Source organism: Muscardinus avellanarius, assembly GCF_963383645.1.
Source record: "Muscardinus avellanarius genome assembly, chromosome: X".
In the NCBI taxonomy this organism is placed as follows: Eukaryota; Metazoa; Chordata; class Mammalia; order Rodentia; family Gliridae; genus Muscardinus; species Muscardinus avellanarius.
The window spans coordinates 10,935,658-10,952,027 of NC_137792.1; the positions used below are offsets into that span (position 1 = coordinate 10,935,658).

General features: G+C 37.2%; 1 protein-coding gene across 9 annotated transcripts in view; it reads left to right on the forward strand.

Annotated features, from left to right (window-relative positions):
* The window catches only part of REPS2 (RALBP1 associated Eps domain containing 2), a gene marked incomplete at both ends in the record, with an annotated part of 264,962 nt that overhangs the window by 246,550 nt on the left and 2,042 nt on the right, over positions 1-16,370 (forward strand). The gene's annotated exons all lie outside the window — the stretch shown is intronic.

Here is a 16,370-nt window from a genome sequence, read left to right on the forward strand (position 1 = left end):
AACTTGACTTTAAGTGAGCCAGACTGGTCACTAATGAAGACACTCAATACCCATCATGAGGCTTCTTACATGCCTTGCAGGTTTTAGGGGCCACAAGGATTGTCTTCCATTTACTATGTGAAAAGAAAAGTGACAGGTTCTGTGGATGGTGTCAGCCACATGCTTTTGTAGCTAAAGGCCCATTCTGAATCTCTGCATCCCTCTTCTTAAATGATTCCCGCCCCCCCCAAAAAAAATGGATAGTTTTCTGGTGACGTCAAGAAGTATATTTTCTGTCATGTTCACTGAGATTTTTTTATTTTTATGTGGATCATATTGAAAATGGCATACATTCAGACTGTATTGGTGCCCTCCCCCACCCCGCTTTCCCTTCCCCACCTCCCAACAATGAGTGTCCAGGCTGAGCATGCTACATTCATACTTTTACATATATTCGAGTGTAGCTCTTCCATTAATCAACCTCAGCCTTCTTCCTCTCCTACCCTTCCATTTCAGCTTTGCTGAGGTTTCCCCTCCATTATCCGGAATCCCTCTGGTATTCCTAATGCTCTGTAGCTTGAGCACATTAGAGAAAACATATGTCCCTTCTCTTTCTGTGCCTGACTGATCTCACTTAACATAATGTTCTCCAGGTCTTTCCATCTTCTTGTGAATGACAGGATTTTGTTCTTCTTTATAGCTGAGTAGAATTCTATTGTGTGTATTTCCCATAATTTCACAATCCATTCATCTGTTGATGACGATTTAGGTTGGTTCCATATTTTGGCTATTAGGAATTGTGCTGCTGTGAACATGGGTATGCATATGTTAACATAGTTCTCTGATTTCAACCTGTTTGGAAAGATACCCAGGAGTGGTATAGCCGGATCATATTGTGGACCCATTCCCAGCTTTCTAAGGAATCCCCACACTGATCTCCATAGTGGCTGAACTAGTTTGCACTCCCTTCACTGAGAACTTTGACTATCTTCCAAGCCTAGAGGATAGATCTCAATCAGAGACACTACATTTCCCCTCATGTTCTACTCCAGTATTTTACTTTAATCTCAATTTCAAGTTATTGTCACTCAGTAGTGCCCATAGTATCCTCCCATGCAAAGATCTTTTCTTATTTTGTATTTTTAAAAAATTTCAGCTTTATTGAAATAGAATTTATATAGCATATAGTTCATCCTTTTAAATCTAAAATTTAGTAGATTTTAATATATTCACAAAGTCATGGCAACCATTACCACCATATAATTTAGAACATTTTTGTCATCCTCCAGAAGAATATCAGTGCCCTTTGTTAGTTGTTCCTCATTCCCCCCCCATCCATCTCCTGGCAGCCATTAATCTTCTTTTGTCTTTATTTTGACTATTTTCTAATTTCCTTTAAATAGATTTATGCAATATGTGGTTCTTTGTGTCTGAATTTTTTAACTTATTATAGTGTTTTCAAGGTTTATCCATGTTGTGTCATGAGTCAGAACTTATTTTTATTGCTGAATAATAATCCATTGTAGGGATATACTATATTTTATTCAACCATTCATCATTGATTATTGGGTCTTCACATTTTGGCTATTAAGAATCATTTTGCTATACCTTTTGTATACTCATTTTCAGTGTGGGACCTAGATTTTCATTTCTCTCAGTTATATACCTAAGTGTATAATTGATGGGTTATGTGGTTACTCTATATTTAACATTTTGAAGAACTACCAAAGTGTTTGGCACAGTGATTGTACCATTTTGCATTCTCATCAATATATGAGAATTCTAGTTCTTCTGCTTCTTCATCAATACATCCTTGTTTTCTTTATTAGAGCCACAGTGTATAAAGAAGTATCTGTCATTTGATTTGTATTTTCTTTTTATACTTTTGTTGGTGTATTGTAAACTTATGGTCTCACATCATCATGTAATTCATAGTGATATTGACATACATGAACACAGCACTTGGCAAGATTAGCCCTGGCTCCCTTTCTACTCCCCCCATTCCTATACAAGATATTGAGGTTGGCATTGGGATTCTCACATATGTATATAATGTTAGTGGAAGCATTTTCATTCATTAATTCTACTTCTCCCTTGATTTGTGTTTTCTTAATGACTAATGGCATTGAACATCTTTCTCTGTACTTATTAAGAATGCAGCCCATTTTAATTAAGTTGTTCATCTTTTTATTTTTTTTAATTTGGTGCATTGCATTGTAATTTTACGTCACATTGGGGTACAGAGTTTTAGGCAAATGCACACAGCTCTTGGTGCCCTCCCCAGTGGGTCCTTTTTCTTTTCTTCCCCTCCTCATGAATGTCTTTGATATTGAAATTTGTAGTTTTGTATTCATTCATAGCATTATTTAAACTGTTAATTATGATTTCCTCTCTCTTCTCTAATCCCCTTCAGTTACTCTCCTGGAGTTTCAACTCATCTATCTAATGTTGCCCTTATTTCCCAATATCTCTCTAGCTTCCATATATAAGAGAAAACATACATCTGCTCATTTTGGGGGATTGTATTTACTCAGTATATTTTTGAGTTCCATCTATTTTCCTACAAATGGCGTGATTTTGTTCTTCTCTATGGCTGAGTAAAATTCCATTGTGTGTATATACCAATGTTTTGTGCCCCATTCACCTGTTGAAGGATACCTAGCCTGGTACCATAATTTGGCTACTGTAAATTATCCTTCTATGAACATGAGTATGCAAGTATGGTTTTAATATTTGATTTCATTTCCTTTGAGGAGTTGCCCCGGTCATATGATAGTTTTGTTCCTAATCTGAGAAGCCACCACACCAATCTCCATAGTGGCTGCTCTGTAGTCCCACCAACAGTGTAATAGGGTTTTTATTTCCCCACAGCCTTGCCAGCATTTATTATTATTTGCGTTCTTGATGGATTACAATTCTAACTGGAGTTAGATGGAATCTGAGTGTAGTTTTAATTTGCATTTCCCTGCTTACTAACAATGTTAAAACTTTTTTTTACATATTTGTTGGTTATTTGTATTTCTTCTTTTGAAAAGATCTGTTCAGTTCAGTTGCTCATTATTTTGATTTGGGTTATATTTTCTTAGTGTTAATCTTTTTAGGCTCTTTATATATTCTAGATGTTAGATTTTTGTTTGATGCATAGGTGGTAGAGATCTCCTATTCTGTAGGCTCTCTCTGTGGATTCTTAATAGTTTCCTTTTTTACAGAAGCTTTGATTTTTTTATTTTTGAGGTATGAGTTTTTTATATATTTTGGGCACAATTTCTTTCTCAGATATATGTTTTGCAAATATGTTCTCCCATTACTTGGGTTGTCTTTTTATTTTCTCAACATATTGTTTGTAGCACATTTTAAATTTTTGTAGTCCAGTTGATGTATATTTTCTTTTGACTCATATTTTGGGTATCATGTCTAAGAAACCATTATCTACTCCAACCTCATGAAGATTGGCTCTTACGTTTACTTTTATAAGTTTTACAGTTTTAGATTATACATTGATTCCTGTGGTCTATTTTGAGTTCTTTTTGTGCATGGTATGCAAATGGGGTCCAGTTTCATTCTTTTACATGTGTATATTCAGTTGTCCCAGCATCATTTATTGAAAGGGGGTATTTTTGTTTATATGCCTGTTCAGTGAGTGCCCCTCACTTTGATACTCTCTCACTAGATGAGATGACCACATGGTATTCATCTGAGAGAGGCTAGTGCCTGCTAGCAGTATAATTCATTGTATAAATAGCAGGTTCTTAAGCTTTGAGGTCAGGGAATTTTATACAACTTTGCTAGTTCTCAGATTAGTTTATTTTGAAGTGATAAGAAGCAATTTAACATTCATAATGTTTTAAGCCCGAGAGAGAGAGAGAGAGAGAGAGAGAGAGAGAGAGAGAGAGAGAGAGAACAGACACAAGATGGTTAGTTTATAGTTTCTTCTCATTCAGAGTCTTAGGGGAGAATTAAGCTCTGATGTCCTTAGACAGCCATTGTGTGTGGTAAGTTAACCTCTCTCTTATGCATCTAGAGTCATAGTTTGCTATGTATTTTCTTTTGGAAAATTGACAAAAGAGTAACAAGTCATTTTCTTTGGGGCTTCTTTAATAGAACATGGAGTGAAAAAGGCTAAAGAAAAGTATAGTACCTGCAAAATGGTCATCAGCACTTGGGGAAATTAACATCAGAACTGGACCAGTATAAGAAACAAATTCAGCTTTAGATATTATCATTGTCTACTCTATTTAATGCAAAGAAACTGATAAACATTTTGTCTTCAAGTGAAATAAGTTCAGGTTATGAGAAGTAAACAGATTTTGGATTTTTTCATCTTCACTAAAGACAAAAGTGGATTTTTCTTAGAAACAACTTGGTTTAGTTGTTTTTCCTCTACATCTTCTGTATCTGCTAAGGATGGGCATTTGGAAAGTAGAATTATTCAAGCAGTTCACAGCTAGTGGATGTCATATCATGGCACTGTGACTGAGCCTGTTCCATCCTCCATAGCCTATACTCTTCTCTGTTACTCTAGGTAGTGTACTGGACAACCTTGGGACAGTCCCAGAGTCAGGGTGGTGGTGTTTATTTGCCTGTGTGGTAATAGTGTAAGGATGAAGGAGTACCCAGTTCTTAATGTGGTTACAGGTTTTTTTCCTTTTTCCTTCTTATGCATAGTAGTATTGGAATTTCTGTGGAATTGATGACTGGCATCCATGTTGAAAAGGATTTAAGCTCTTTCCAATAGTAGAGAAAAGACAATATATATTCATATATATAACTATATATATACAATACAAACATACACACATATATATATTTCTTAATAGTTTCTTAGAAACTACTCAGAATTTACTTAGTAGAAAGCAGGGTCCTTCCGGGTGTGGTGGCGCACGCTTGTAATCCCCGCGCTTGGGAGGCGGAGATAGAAGGATCGCGCAGGTTTGAAGCCATCCTTGCTGGCTTAGGAGACCCTGTTTCCAAATAAAAATATAAAAAATAGGTCTGTGAGTGTAGTCTGGAGGTAGAAGGGTTTCCAGGAACCCCAATACCACCAAAAAGAAAAAAGGAAAGAAAGAAAGAAAGAAAGAAAGAAAGAAAGAAAGAAAGAAAGAAAGAAAGGAAAAAAGAAAGCAGGGACCTGTAGTCTGGCTAAGAATACTTTTTTCCTAGCTACAAAAGGCAGTTTATAATATTTTTTTGTGTGGATCTGGGGATGGAACCCAGGGGCATTCGACCTTCAAGCTACACCTCTGCCCTATTTTGTATTCTTTATTTTGAAACAGGGTCTCACTAAGTTGTGCAGGGCCTCACTAAATAGCTGAGACTGTCTGCGAACCATGATCTTCCAATCCTCCTGTCTCTGCCTCCTGCCTCCCAAATGCTGGGATTACAAACATGTGCTATCATACCCGGCTTATAATATTGTTTTAAAATATTGCTCCAGCTACTTAAACAAAAAGCAGGTACGAGTGGCTCAAATAACATGGAAGTTAATTTCTTTCTTTTGTAAAAGTTTGAGTTGGTGAGTGGTCCAGCAGGGCAGAGCATCTCTGTCTAGGAACCCAAGTGCCTTCTTTCTTTTTGTTCTAGATCCTTTGGGGGCTTATCTTTATCTGTGTGATTGAATATGGCTCACCACTGACCTGATCACATCCCAGGCCACAAAAAGAGGGAAAGGAGAATGGGAGAAAGACAGATTATTTTTAAGGACATGATTCAGAATGGTGCACATCACTTCTCTCTGACCCAGTTGCCCAAAACTTATTCAAATATTCTCACGTACCTGCCAAGGATTCTGGGAAATATAGTATCTATTTAGGTAACCATATGTCCATCTCAAACTTAACCATATACAGAAAAATGGAAGTAAACCCCATTTTCTCACTCTGCACAAGAGTCATTCTATCCCTTATTGGTTTTATAATTTTATTTGTTTAAGCCAGGCGTGGTGGGCACGCTTGTAATCCCCGCGCTTGGGAGGCAGAGACAGGAGGATCACGCAGGTTCGAAGCTAGCCGTGCGCGCTGGCTTAGGAGACCCTGTTTCCAAATAAAAATGTAAAAATAGGTCTGGGAGTGTAGCCCGGAGGTAGAAAGGCTTCCAGGAACCCCAGTACCACCAAAAAAAATTTATTTGTTTAAATATTGAGGGTTTGTTTTATATTTGGAATATAAACTCATTATTAGATTAGTTGTTTTCACATATTTCCTCCTACATTTTTATCATCTTAACAGAGTATTTTGCAGAGCAAAAGTTTCTAAAACTTTGGCAAAATCCAGTCTATTGATTTCTTTTTCTTTTGTGAATTGTGGTTTTAGTGTCACATCTAAAAACTCTTCACCTGGTTCCAAAGATTTTCTCTTCTGTTTTCTTCTAAAAGTTACAGTTTTATACTTTACAGTGAAGTCTATAATCCATTTGGTTGTTAATTTTATATAAGGTAGAGACTTAGGTCAAGGTTCATTTTTTAATCCATTGATATTCACTTGCTTGAAACCATTTGTTAAAAATGCTATTCTTTCCCCATGCACTTGTTTTCAAAAATAATTTGGTTGTTCTTGCATATGTCTATTTCTAGATTCAGTGTTCTGCTTCCATGTATCTCTCCTCTACCAGTACCCTACAGTCTTTTTTCTATTTTGGTACTGGGAATCAGACCTAGTGCCTCATGAATGTTAGGCTAGTGGTCTACCAATAGCTACATCCTCAGTCCCTTGATTACTGTCTTCATTACATGATTACGTGATACTGCATGTATATAACATCATATTTCTCCCACTTTGAAACTCATTTTCAAAGCTATTTTAGTTATTCTAAAATAATTCCTTTGACTTTCCATATAAATGTTAGAATAATTTTATCTTTACACAAAAAGTTGTTGGGATCTTGATAGGACTTGCAGTCAACTTGTATATTTTCTTCTTTTTATGGATAAGATTGTGTAGAAAATGATATTAATTATTTTTAGAAATTTTGGAACAGTTTTTCAGTGAAACTATCTGGGCCCTGAGATTTATTTGGGGAAACTTTTGAAAGTTTCATAAAATTTTAAAACTCAATATGAAATATAGGGTGGGTTGCTATAGTTTATACTTTTGAAGAAATTGATCCATTTTATTTGTTTTAAAATTTTAAAGATTTTAAGAGAAAAGGGAAAGTTTTATTATGTTTATACTTTTGCTGTTTTTTTAAATCCCTGCCTCATGTTCAAGATTGCTATAGCATTTCTTTTTTTGTTCCAGGAATTCTTTTAGTAATGCTTTTAGGGTAGATCTGCTGGTATATTCCTATACCTTTTATTTGCATAAAAATACCTTGGTTTGAATTGTGGGAGAAGACTGAGGGACACAGCACTTCTCAGTACTTGAAATAAATAAAGTTCAACTAACGAGAAAGCAGTGTCTCAACCAACAAAATAAATATATCTCAGAAACTAAAACTGACCCAGGAACCTTGCTGAAGGAAAACCAGGAACCTTGAACTGCGGGAGGGGAAGAAAAAAAAAAAGCTCCCGTTTCGGATCAGCTGTAGCCACAGCTGGGCTGCCGGCAGGCTGCCGCTACTCAGGCTACCAGCCCAAACCGTAGCCCCGGGACAGGACTTACACCAATGTGGCAACAAAATCCGAAAGCTCCTTCGGAGACCCAGGGATCACAGAGACCCAGGAGTCACCTCTGCGCGGGACCTACAGCCGCCAGTAAGCTGCCCCGGGGCCCGGAGGCTCGGGCTCCGCTCCTTCCAGAGCCCCCAGGGCTGCTACCATCTCCGGCCCCAGCCGAGCCCAAGCCCAGCCCCAGCCCAGCCAGGGCCCAGCACCAGCCAGCAGCCTCTCAGAGGCTGCAGCACCAGGCTTCAGCACAGCCCCCTCCCAGCACCAGCAGAGCTCCAGCCCAAACCATAGCTCCGGGACCTGACTTACACCAATGTGGCAACAAAATCCAAAAGCTCCTTCGGAGACCCAGGAATCACAGAGACCCAGGAGTCACCTCTGCACCAGACCTACAGCCTCTGGAGAACCAGATACAGAAGAACTACCAGCCCGTCGGAGCTTCTGATTGGGCTGCCAGCTACTCCACCATCACCCAATCATCTCAATGGGAAGACAACAGAAGAACAGGCCTGAGAATGGTGAAAATATGAGAACCAGGAATAGTGGAGAAACAACAGAAGTCACGAATACTGACCTTCAAGAAATGCAAGAAGGGGAGTTCCGAATCTTGATCTACAATATGATGAAAGGATTTAAAACAAGTCTAGCAGAGATGAAAGATGAGATAGAAACACCAAGAACGAATCAGAAAGAGGTTTGGAATGAAATGAAAGAGTCAATAAGTGAAATGAAGGCAGCAATAGAAAGAAATTCTGGAAGATTGATGAAATGAAAAACAGAATATCACTGTTAGAAGACAGTACATCCAAAACCGAAAACACGGTCAGCGATATACAGAAATCTTTATAGCAACAAAACCTAAACATCCAGAAAATATGGGATAATATGAAGCACCCTAACTTATGGATAATAGGCATTGAAGAAGGGATAGAGGTACAGACCAAGGGCATCCATAATCTCTTCAAAGAAATAATCTCAGAGAATTTTCCAAACATGGAAAGAGACTTGGATCTTCATGTCCAGGAGGCATACAGAACTCCATTGAGACAGGACCAAAGAAGGACCACGCCACGCCACATAATAACCAAAATGACCAACATAGAGACCAAGGAAGGAATCTTAAAAGCAGTAAGAACAAAAGGACGGGTGACATATAGAGGCAAAACAATAAGAATCACCCCAAACTATACAACCCAGGTCATGAATAATAGGAGAGACTGGTACGACGTGCTTCAGACCCTGGAAGAAAATAACTTCCAACCGAAGCTTATTTATCCAGCAAAACAACTATTCAAAATCAATGGGGAAACAAAAGTGTTTCAGGATAAACAGAATCTTAAAAAATTCATGAATTCAAAGCCTACACTAGAGGAAATTCTTAAAGAAATAAACCATAAAGAAGAAAAAAGAAGCAGACTCCAGAACCAGATAAGAGAGGAAGTCAATAAGTGGGCCATTTAAGTAAAGAAGAAAGACCAATCCATCCAATAGTAGACAGAACATAAAATGGCAGAAAACAAAAATCATATTTCAATAATATCTCTTAATGTCAAAGGACTTAACTCACCAATCAAAAGACATAGACTGGCCATGTGGATCAAGAAACATAATCCAAATATATGTTGTCTGCAAGAAACTCACCTTACAGCCAAAGACATTCACAGACTGAAAGTGAAAGGATGGAAAAAGATATATCATGCTACTGGAGACTAAAAGAGAGCAGGGGTAGCAACCCTGATATCCAACAAAACAGACTTTAAAACACATCATAAGAGACAAATCAGGGCACCTCCTTTTACTAAAAGGAACAATACACCAAGAAGATATAATGATAGTAAATATGTATGCCCCAAACGTGGGTGCAACCACATTTGTAAAACAAACCCTTCTGGACATCAGATCCCAAATAGACCCAAATACAATAATTCTGGGAGACTTTAATATGCCTCTCACACCACTAGCTCGATCTTCAAGGCAAAAGATGAGTAAAGACTCTTTAGAACTAAAGAAAACCATAAACCAAATGGACCTAATAGACATTTACATAATATTTCAGCCAGGAATTACAGAATACATATTTTTCTCAGCAGCCCATGGAACCTTCTCCAAAATAGACCACATACTGGGACACAAAGAAAGTGCCAGCAAATTCAAAAGATGTAATATAATTCCTTGCATCTTTTCAGACTATAATGGAATAAAAGTAGAAATCAATAACAGGAAACTCAAAAAGAAATTATTCAAATACATGGAAATTGAATGATACACTATTGAATGATGAATGGGTAAGAGCAGAAATTAGGGAAGAAATAAAAAAATTTATGGAAACAAATGAAAACAGAGACACAACCTACCAAAATCTATGGGACACTATGACGGTAGTATTAAGAGGAAAGTTTATTGCATTGAGTGCCCACATAAGAAGGACAGAAAACCGCCAAGTAAAGAACCTAATGACACAACTCAAGGACCTAGAAAGTCTGCAACAGTCTACTCCCAAAGCCAGCAGAAGGCAAGAAATTATTAAAATTAGAGCAGAAATAAATTAAATAGAGAATAAAAAAACAATTCAAAGAATCAATAAAACAAAAAGTTGGTTCTTTGAGAAGATCAATAGAATTGATAAACCCCTGGCCAACCTAACCAAAAGAAAAAGAGAATCAGCTCAAATTATCAAAATTAGAAATGAAAAAGGAGATATCACCACAGATAGTGAAGAAATTCAAAAGATTAACAGAAACTACTTTAAAAATTATACTCCAATAGACTTGAAAACATGGAAGAAATTGATAGATTTCTAAGCACAGTTAACCTACCTACACTCAGCCAAGAGGATATAGCAAGCCTAAACCAACCAATAGCAACCAAAGAAATAGAAACAGCATTAAAGATTCTTCCACCAAAGAAAAGCCCAGGCCCAGATGGGTTTACAGCTGAATTCTACAAAACCTTCAGTGAACAAATAATACCAATACTTCATACCTTGTTCCAGGAAATTGAAAGAGATGGAACTCTCCTAAATTCCTTCTATGAAGCCAGTATCACATTAATCCCCAAACCAAATGAAGATACTTCAAGAAAGGAAAATTACAGACCAATATCCTTAATGAACATAGATGCAAAAATTCTAAACAAAATAATAGCTATATACATTCAAAACTACATCAAGAGAATAATACATCATGATCAAGTTGGGTTCATCCCAGAAAAACAAGGCTGGTTCAAAATACGCAAATCAATGCATGTTATCCACCACATAAATAGAACCAAGAACAAAAACCACATCATCATAGCAATAGATGCTGAAAAAGCATTTGACAAAATCCAACACCCATTTATGTTAAAAACACTGCAGAAAATTGGGATAGAAGGAACGTACTTCAACATCATTAAGGCAATATACTGTAAACCCAAAGCCAACATTATATTGAATGGGGAAAAACTGCAAGAATTTCCGCTAAAGTCAGGAACAAGACAAGGATGCCCACTATCACCACTCCTTTTCAATATAGTCCTTGAGACTCTTGCTCCAGCAGTAAGACAAGAGAAGGAAATAAAAGGAATTCACATAGGAAGAGAGGAATTAAAATTATCCTTATTCACAGATGACATGATCCTTTATCTGGAAGACCCAAAGAACTCAACCAAAAGACTTCTGGAGCTGATTGACAAATTCAGCAAAGTTGCAGGATACAAAATCAACCTAAGGAAATCAATGGCTTTTCTTTATGCCAACAATGAATCCACGATGAAAGAAACAAAGAAAACAATTCCATTCACTATAACCTCAAAACCAATAAAATATCTAGGAATAAACCTAACCCAAGATGGAAAAGACCTCTACAACAAAAACTATAAAACATTAAAGAAAGAAATTGAAGAAGACCTTGGAAGATGGAAAGACTCCTGTACTCATGGATAGGCAGAATAAATATCATCAAAATGGCCATTCTACCAAAACTGATCTATAGGTTCAATGCAATTCCCATTAAAATACCAGTGACATTCTTCAGAGACCTAGAAAAATCAATCATGAACTTTATATGGAGAAAGAAAAGACCAAGAATAGCCAAAGCAATTCTCAGCAATATGAAACATGCAGGAGGCATCACAATCCCAGACTTCAAATTATACTGTAGAGCAATAGTAGTAAAAACAGCATGGAACTGGCACAATAACAGATATACTGACCAGTGGATTAGAATAGAAGATACAGAAACAAACCCACACATCTTTAGTCAATTAATCTTTGACAAAGGAGCCAAAGTCATACACTGGAGAAAAGACAGCCTTTTCAACAAATGGTCCTGGGAGACTGGCTATCCATTTGTAAAAAGATGAATCTAAACCCCTATATCTCAACATGCACAGGAATCAACTCAAGATGGATCAAAGACTTAGAAATTAGACCTAAGACTGTGAAGTTAGTAGAGGAAAGCATAGGTTCAACACTACAAAATATTGGCACAGGCAGTAACTTTCTCAACAAAACCTCCAAAGCTCAGGAAATTAAAGCAAGAATTAACATGTGGGATAACATCAAACTTAAAAGTTTCTTATCAAAGGAAACCATCAACAACTTAAAAGAGGAAGCCTACAGAATGGGAAAAGATCTCTACCAGCCACCACTCTGATAGGGGACTAATATCCAGAATATACAAAGAGCTCAAAAGACTCTACACTAGCAAAGCACACAACCCAATCAAGAAATGGACAAATGAACTAAATAGACACTTCACAAAAGAAGAGATACAAAGGGCCAATAGATACATGAAACGATGCTCTACATCATTGGCCATCAGGGAGATGCAAATCAAAACTACACTGAGATTCCATCTAACCCCAGTCAGAGTGGCAAGCATAAAGAAATCAAATAACAACAAATGCTGGCAAGGACATGGGGAAAGAGGAACTCTTTTACACTGTTGGTGGGAGTGCAAACTAGTTCAGCCACTATGGAGATCTGTGTGGAGATTCCTAAGAAAGCTAGGAATAGATCCACCATACTATGCAGCTCTACCACTCCTGGGTATTTTTAAAAAGGGGTTGAAAACAGAGAACTATAGCAACATATGTTCATATGAACATATTTATGTTCATAGCAGCACAATTTGTAATAGCCAAAAGATGGAACCAATCCAGGTCCCCATCAACAGATGAATGGATTGCAAAACTCTGGGAAATACACACAATGGAATTCTACTCAGCCATAAAGAAGAACAAAATCATACCTTTTGCAAGAAGATGGAAAGTCCTGGAGAGCATTATGTTAAGCGAGACCAGCCAAGTACAGAAGGAGAAGTTACATATGTTTCCTCTAAAATGCCCAAACTAGGGAATCCAGAGGATACCAGTGGTACTCCAGATAATGGAGGGAAAATACCAGCAAAGCTTGAATGGAAAGATAGAGGAGGAGGAAGGCTGAACTTGATTAATGAGGGTCCACATCCGAATAAATGTAAAATTATGAATATGGCATGGTTACCCGGGACAATCATTGTTTTATTGCTGGGAGGGGGGAAGGGAAAACAGGGGCGGGAGGGGGGAGAGGGCATCAAGTATAGTTTAAATGTATACCATTTATGTTCAATAAAAAATTTAAAAATGCCTTGGTTTCCCTTTAATTCCTAAAGACATTTTCATTAGATATAGAATTTTAGATTTATAGATCTTTTCTGTTAACTTGGAAAATATACTGCTTCCTTTTGGCCGTTATGGTTTCTGATTAGATATCTGTTTTCTTTTGAATCATTATCTCCTGTAAATAAGATACCATTTTTTAGAGCTTTAAGAATTTTTTCTTTCTTTAAACTCTCAAAATTTTGCTTGTAATTTAGCCTCTTTTGATTTGTCTCTGTTTGAGTCTGTAGGTTTATGGCTTTTGTTAAATTTGAGAAATTTTCAGCTATTACTTCTTCATTTGCATTTTCAGCTCACTCTTTGTCTCATCTTCTGAACTCCAAGGAGATAATATGGTCCTATAGGTCCTTGAGGTTCTGTTCAGTTTTGTTTCTAGTTTATTTTTTCTGTTTTTTTTAAAGGATGGTTTCTGACTCTGCCCTCCACTCACCAGCTAAGGAGTACAAAGCTCTTTTCAAACATCTGCCTCTGATTCTCCTAAGTTCACAATATCTTGGCTAAGCTCATACTGCCTTTCTTTTCTTGCCAAGATGCAGTATTCTCACTGATTCAATGAGTCATGGAGCAATTGGAAACTGCTGCCTTACTGTATTCTACCATTTTATATCCTGCTCCATCTGCAATTGAGTTTTTAAATTTCAGTTATTGTATTTTTTAGTTCTAACTTTTTTCACTTGGTTCTTCTTTGTCTTTTCTTTCTTTGCTGAAATATTGTATTTTTATGTTTTAGATGTGCTTGTAATTTTCCATCAAATCTTTAAAAAATCTATTGGTGCATTTTATTCATACCTCTTAATGGAATGCAAGATGGTAGAGACATACATGCACACATCACTCAATTAGCCCTTACCCAGTTCCCACCTCATTCCTTCCCCCTCCCTCCTTCTCATGTTTGGCTTAGTAATTGACATTGATATGTTTCTTAAAGTACATCATATGTATTAGAGTATTTCCCTCTTCCCTCCTCCCATGCCCTCAGTTAGGTTGCCTTATTTGCTCATCTATAAAATCTTTTTTCATCTAGAGTTCCTCCTATGACCCATTTTCTCCCTAGCTTTTACTTATCAGGGAGAGCATCTGATTTCTTATTTTTTTGTGACTGACTAATCTCACTTAGCATAATGTCCTTTAGTTCCATCCATTTCCCTCTAAATGATATAATTGTTTTTCTTTATGGCTGAGTAAAATTCCACTGTGTACATATCCCATAATTTTGTAATCCATTCATCTATTGATGGACATTTTGGCTGGTTCCATAGTTTGGCAATGGTGACATAGAAGCTTTTATATAATGGTTAAATTAAAATCCTACTGTATCATCTAGGTATTGGTATCCACTGATTATCTTTTCTTATGCTGAGATTTTCTGCTTCTTTTTTTGATGAATGAGTTTTTATTATATCCTAGGCATTTTATGTATTATGTTATAAAACTCTGGATCTTATTTAAAGCTTTTGTTTAAACATGCTCCTCCTGACACTGTACCAGTGAGGGAGGAGGATTGTCATCTTGTTTCTTCCAGATGGGGATGAAAGTCCACTTGACCTCCATTTATACCCTTGGGGATGAATTGTTACTGCTGGATGGAGGAGGTACTTCAGACTTCTCACTATGCCTCCATCGATACCATCCTAACTGGGAAGGGCAGTGGTATTTGGTTACTGCTCCTCCTGTGGCCTCCACAGTGAAAAGATGCACCTTTTCCCCTGGAAAGTAGTGAAGGTCCTGGCTTCCTACTTGAAATTTTCTGATACTACCCTGGTGGGAAGGGGATGACTCATTAGTGCTGCCCTGTGGAAGAAGTCTAGACTTTCCACTTAGCATTGGCTGATGAAGATGAGATCATTGGGTCACACTTTTTTGTGGTGTTTGGTTGTAGTAGGATAGTTATTATATAGAAGTTTTCTGTAATTTTTAGCTACCCCTTTCCAGTTCCTTTGACTAGAAAAAGGTCTTTTAAATGTCCTTAATGCTGACACAAATGGGGCATTCCAGTGAATAAGATTTGTTAGAAGATAGGCTTGCTAAAAGCAGATTTGTTTTGGAGGGGGAAGCTTTGTCAGTCATTGGCATTTGTGGATTACTGTCTTCTCCAGTATCCAGTCGGGGATATATAAAGCAAAAGAAAACCCCAGGAATTCATCATCATGTGTTTCCTTGGGTAGTGAGTTCTTTTGCTGGTTTCTTTACTCCATCTTTCAGAAATATTTTGTGTTTATTGCATATACTATGTCTAGAATTTTATCTGTGTTTAGTGGGAAGAATAGGGATAAATGTGTCTATTCCATCTAGTCCCGAAACCAGAAGTCCAATCTGTATTTTATAAAAGCCAACTTGGAAACTTCTTCCCTGTCTCTCAATGGATGAAAAATTCCTGAACTCTGAATTTACTGGGGAAGGGATTATGCCTTTTATAGGTTATCAGAGTGGCTAGCATAGTGTACCAAAGATGTATAAACTTATTATTTTACTCCCCCTTTTCAGAAAAAATACTCACCTCCTGGGTGCTTCTACCACCCCCTTATATTTAGTCAACACCTGAGTCTACTACTGAATCACCCTGAATCATTACATTATCCCCCTTGTGGGAAGTATTACTGATTTGGGGCATCTATACTACATACCCTTAGTAAATATTAATAATATATGTTCACTGGTGATAGAGCATTGTAGTTCAGTTTCTCAGGCCTAGAACTTACCTCCCAGTAATTGCAAGTATGATTGCTTTTCAGGAGAACATAAATCACCCCACCCCTTTTCTCTAAAATGTTAGCATTTCTTGCTATGCAACAAAAGGTTGCAGGTTATCCCTGTGATGGCCACATTGATATATCAACCAAATCATGTGCAGTTTTGGGAGGTAAAGAGAGCAGTAAGAAGATTTATGTCCAAACAGTGTAAGCAGAGACTTTAATAGGCAAGGCAAAACACATAATCACCCTAGTTACACTTGTTCTGTGGATTCACTATTGAGTTAATTCAGGAAGACTGGTATCAAAACAGTCTGTGTTTTTCTCAAGAACCACAGATATAAGCTGGTACCTATGCATGTATTGATCTTTCCCCACAATCTCTCATTCATGCCCAATAATAAAGAAATGAGGAAGAGAGATGGGGAGTCTGGCTACCTTAATGCAAGAGTTTTGCTAAG